Source organism: Mesocricetus auratus, unplaced genomic scaffold (assembly GCF_017639785.1).
Source record: "Mesocricetus auratus isolate SY011 unplaced genomic scaffold, BCM_Maur_2.0 Super-Scaffold_100008, whole genome shotgun sequence".
Classification (NCBI taxonomy): domain Eukaryota; kingdom Metazoa; phylum Chordata; class Mammalia; order Rodentia; family Cricetidae; genus Mesocricetus; species Mesocricetus auratus.
The window spans coordinates 51,889,899-51,895,898 of NW_024429192.1; positions in this window are offsets into that span (position 1 = coordinate 51,889,899).

Here is a 6,000-nt window from a genome sequence, read left to right on the forward strand (position 1 = left end):
ACTGGACACAACAGAATGGTTGCATATATGAACTCACAGAAGCTGTGACTGCATGCACAAGACCTGTGTAAACTCAATACAGGCAAAATCCCATTTTCTGAATATATTTTGGGGCAAGGTATCTCTGATATCTATATACCATGCTTGAACTTGTCTGCACGACTCTTCCAAGTCACTAGAATTACAGGTGCGAGCCACCATGACAGATGAATCACAAGGATTTAAAAAATCCATATGGAGAGGGAGTATACATGGTGGAAAGAATGAAAGAGGGACAGAAATAAAGAAGGAAGAAAAAACCTGACATCAAAAAATCTAAAAACTTGATGCCAAAATACGGAGTGGAAGCAACCCATGGTGCTAGCAAAACCATATGTTTGTCTGTAAGGTCTAATTTTTTAACAGCAGCTAGGAGAAGCTGAATGTGGTAGACATGTACATTGGAATGGAATATCAGTTGGTTTCATAGATTCTGAGTCACAAAATCTTGAGTGAAAACCATTTGTGTTCTGAGTGGTTGGTCTTAATTCCAAAGTATCATGAGTATAAATGACAGACACTTCCAAATTAATTCTGTGAGTCAGTCATCGCTAAAGAACCCTGAATTCATAGAGTCTCCAATTTTATAGTCAGACACTAGCAAATTTTCATAGATTTCATCTTGGAAGAAATATCTTCCCTACATACTAAAGATGTTACATTGTCTTTTTCTCAGGAATAGCATACGTTTTTCTATCTTTTAGAGATATTTGTTATATAAATAAAACAAAACTCTCAAGAACAGATAGTTGAATACAATGCCAGGAATATCTCTCTGCAGAAGATGAGTAGAAATACAACATGAACGACTTTCTCCAACCAACATGTAGGAGCTGTCCAGGACTGAACTATCTCTCTTGTTTGAGACAGGTCATCCTGACAAACTGTGAAGTCAACATCAATACAGGAAACAGTCAGTAACAGAACCATGCCCACTAGCCCAGTGATGCAGCAGAGAAAAATTTTTCCAATTTGACTGTCAGATGAAGAAAAAGTTACCCAGGAGAAAGTTCTGCTCTAATTAGATGGTATATAGACAAAGACAGATTGGAAGACTCTGTAAAAGCTAGGATACGAATTAGGGCAAAGGAACTCAACTAGTAATGACAATGGAGCCAGAAGGTCAGGACAAAATATAACTTTCTAATATGAATACGAAGAAGACAATGGAGGTACATCCCACAGTTATCACAGCAGTTTGAACTCTAGCTAGCCATGAATAGATATTCCTATTTCCCGATATCCACTCCGGCATTTATTTTAGTTGGGTGCTGTACTCACTGATGTTTTAATTTTGCCTAGTCATTCTGACTAGAGCAATATAAAATCTCAAAGTAGTTTTAATTTGTATTTTCATAATAGCTAAAGACACTGAACATTTAAAAATATTTCAGGTATTTTATTTTATCTTTTGATACATATAACTTGAGTATTTTGTACAATATTATATATACATTCTCATTCTCTTATCTTTTATTAAATTATTTTGTATTTAATATATATGAAGTAAAACTATTTTATATACTGGATACACAACACATACACACATACACACACACACACACATATACACACACACACACACCTATATTGCATTTTGTAAAGAGAAGCCTTTTCCTTGAGAGAAGCCTTCTCACCAGCCTGGTTCTAGAGCCGCATCAGTCCCAAATAAACACACAGGAGGCTATATTAATTATGAAGCTGTTGGCCTTGCTTGTTTCTTACTGGCTAGCTCTGACTTAAGTAAATACCCCATGATTGTTAATCTAAGTATTTCTCTTACTGGAGAATAGTTCCGGGCTTCCTACCTCAGGGCATTACATCTTGACTCTCTGTGTTTCTCCTTCCCAGAGTTCTCCTGGACTCCTAGTCCCACCTATCTTGGTTCCCTATTGGCCCAACAGTGATTTATTGACATAATCACAGTACTTCCCACATCAGTATTTAAATCATTTCCTGATTTCCTCCTATCTCTCTTACCTCCAGTGCCTTTGATACCAACTCCAATCCCCTCAAATTAATAGCTTCCTTCTGTATATTTGGGTATATATTGAAATATATAAATACAACCTATGAAATCCATTTGGTGTTGTTCATATGTATTTGATAACTAATTAGGGGGCTCATCCCTGGGAAGACTAATTCTTCCCCTTATAGTAGTTATTAAATGCCTATACTCTTCATCAAGAAGTGGGAATATATCAGATTTCCTCCATTCATATCAACTGGTGTCCATTGATATAGTGTAGTGAATTTCGTAAATGTTAAGAAAGAAAATGCAGCTAATGGGAAAGAAGCAAAATAGTTAATACTTTTTTCTATAAAGGAAGCAATCTTCAGGATAAAAAAAAATCTAACAAAAGCCTTTATCTCAATGATTTTATAATGAATCTATCTGTGGAATGTTGTTAACATAAAATGCTGAGAGAACTTGAGACCCAAGATGTAGCATGTTCATACAGTCCAGATATGGCAACAATGGTGATTATGTCAGGCATCCAGGCTGGATCACATTGTGTATATTTAAAACTACTTTCAAATAAAGCAGATGGTATCTATTTGTCAAATATCATTAAGTCTTGGCTTTAACAAAAGGAATATTTAAACCTGAATACATAGTGAGTTGTGGAAAAAATGATAAGGAAGAAATTTTGCCAATAAGTTGGCATGTTATAGCTAAGCAAGTATTGGCCACAATAAATAAAACAAGACTAATTCTCCTGGGTTTCAAAAGACATTGAATTAGCTTATATTATGTTAAGCCAAACATGGGTCATTCAGTGGTTTAAATAGGTATGTCTCCCATAGACTCATGTGTTTGAATACTTGGCCATGGTACTATTAGAAAGTGTGGTCACTGTGAGGCTTTGAAGTATCATTTTTGCTCAAGCCATGGCCAGTGGGACAGACTACTTCTGATTCCCGAGGCAGACCAAGAAGTAAAACTCGCAGCAACTTCTCCTGCTCCATGTCTGCCCGCATGCCACATGTCCTTCCATGAAAATGTAAGCCACCCCCAATTAAATGTTTTCCTTTATAAGATTTGCCAGAGTCATGATGTCTCTTGACAGTAATAGAAACCCTAATTTTTTGAATACATAAAAGGACAAGATACAAAAACTATTGTAAATTTTAAAAAGATAACAATGTATCAGTAAATCAAACTTGAAGTAACCAGGAAATTCTCTCCCTGCTAGTTTGCTTTCATAATACAGACTGCTTGGAGAAAAAAAATATCAATGATTTTGTCCAAAAGCTGGATCCCACATAACCTAATATCAACCTGCCAGGCAAGACACACCTACTTGTGTGAGACTGAGGTTTCTCCATATAAAGGAATTAATATATGGTACCAAAAACATGGTTAAAACGCAAGCCTGTGGAAAATCATTGGCTCAATATGAGAACCTATAGATACTCACTTTATAAATAATCATATTGTCAAGCTGACTTTTAAATATTTTTATTTATACCCATTGTTTTGTGATGCTCCCTACTTGGTGCAGAGAAGCTCTGTATTGCAGTGGGTAATGATTAATGCCAGGACTCACATTTATTCAAATGTGGGAATCCATGAGCGCATATTTGCAGATGCAACATCAGTATCAACACTTCCTTCCAAGGCTTATGGAATATTTTAGAACGGAGGAGCAGAAAGAATGTAAGAGATGGAGGATAAGAAGCAGTAATATAAAATACTGCCCTTAGGCATGGAATGGCTGTGGTTCAGATGAACTCATATAAGCTGTGGTTACTTACATGAGATAAAGACAGCTAAAAATTCCATAATGCAGGGTAGAGGGGGTCCTACCTGCCCTATAAATAAGCTGCAATTTGCGGTTGATGAATGTTGGGGGAGGGAGAGTCACTTACCTTTGGAGTGGCTATTGTTAGGCAAACCATACTACAGTAGATGATTCCACAACCATGCCCATGTACATATAGGAGGGTTAACTTGACTCAGTGGGTTGTTTTAAAGAAGAGAAAGAAGTAGGAAAGTGGTATGGGTATGGTTTTTCATTTATTGATACAAATTCAAGGTCAATTTTGTGATGCGTATATTTCTCCTCTTGATTAAGTACTGTGCTTATACTGATCTTTTAAAACGTAATACATAGTTAAATATAGACTATAGATAGTTACTTATAATAGTCAGAACTTATAGTTAGGTAAGCTAGGTTTTCTAGATGTACAGAGATATATTTGAGATACATAGACAGTCTTCAAACCTCTCAAAGACCTTCAGAAAATGGCATTTAAAATGGTTTAGGTTTTTTCATGACAATGAGAAATGTCTGCTCCTGGCAGCACCAATTTCGTCTGAGAGGAAGATGGGCATCGAAGAAACTCGTTATCGAGTTTGCTTTCAACATGGCAAGATTAGCCATTTGGGCAAGAAACTGCTCTTGCCTAGACTGTTTGACTGTTGCTGTATAAACTGGACATGCAGGACACACAGGAAAGTGACTGCTAAACTCAGTCTTAAAGGGTTCCTGCTTCATGGAAGAGTCTACGAGACTTTCTGCAGGACACAGAAAAATGACTGACAGATTGCTGATGCAGATGGACAGTTTGAAATTTCCTGCTTTGCTGAGATTCCAGACACACTGTGGCCTATGGGCTGAAGATGCATGCCCCAACATTACAGAGGAACTTCAGGTGACTGTCCAGGTAGCAACATGTCTCTGTCAATCCTAGTGTTTATATATTATCCTTCTGTGGTCTTTGATAGAGTTGAAGGCAAATAGTTATAATTATAGTTTTCCTTAATTATGATAAAAGATAAGCTACGTATAGAACTTTGGACTCACAAGGATGGGATGGATGATATTCTCTTTAAATCTTGCTAAAATGTTGTAACTATGTTCTTACTTGATAACTGTCCTGTTGTATACAATTTGACTATGTTAAGACCTTTCTTTTTGTTTAGACAGAAAAGAGGAGATGTTGGTGAAGTCCTGTGTATTTGTCAATAAAGCACTGATGGCCAATAGGGAACCAAATAGGTGGGACTAGGAGTCCAGGAAGACGCTGGGAAGGAGAAACACAGAGAGTCAAGATGTAACGCCGTGGGGTAGGAAGCCCGGAAACCTCTCTGGTAAAAGAAATACTTAGATTAACAATTATGGGATAAATACTTAAGTCAGAGCTAGCCAGTAAGAAACAAGCAAGGCCAACAGTTTCATAATTAGTATAGCCTCCTGTGTGTTCATTTGGGACTGATGTGGCTCTAGAACCAGGCTGGCAGGAAGGCTTCTCTCAAGGAAAAGGCTTCCCTTTACAGGAAAGTAAATGCATTCATGGGTCAGAGGTGGGTTGGAGAAAGACAGCGAGGGTAGATGTGATTATGATACATTGAATATGGGTATGGAAAGAAAGAGGATTACCTAAATTTTTCTGTTCAAATGTATGACATGTACACATATAAAATTGCATATATGTATATTCAAATGACATATTAAACATACACCTGTACATGCATGACATTACTTTGCATTAACATTTAAACATTTTATTCATCCTTTTCATATGAAAATTCCTTCCTTCCTTCTTTCCTTCCCTCTCCCTTCTCTCCTCCCTTTCTCTTTGTTTCTCCCCCCATCACTTTCTGATGGTTCGTTGTCTTGTAAATTCCTCTTGTCTATCTAACACTGCCTTCCTTAAAGCCAATATATGAATGATAGTTTTGTCTTTTCAGGAACTTATCTATACTTGCATAAAAATATGTGATTTTAACCCCAAGAAAAGGATATCATATAGATCTCTTTATCTAGCATGAGGTGGCAGTTGTCAGTGACTATTAACTGCATCAATTCTGAAAGTGAACCAGTCTGTCCTAGGTCAAAAAGTTATGATTTCTCATATTAAAGAATGATAAAATAGAGAACCTTATTGGTAAGAGGAGAGGCCAGAGGATTTAATAGAAAGAATGTGAAGATAATAGCAATGAGTGAAGTTCTA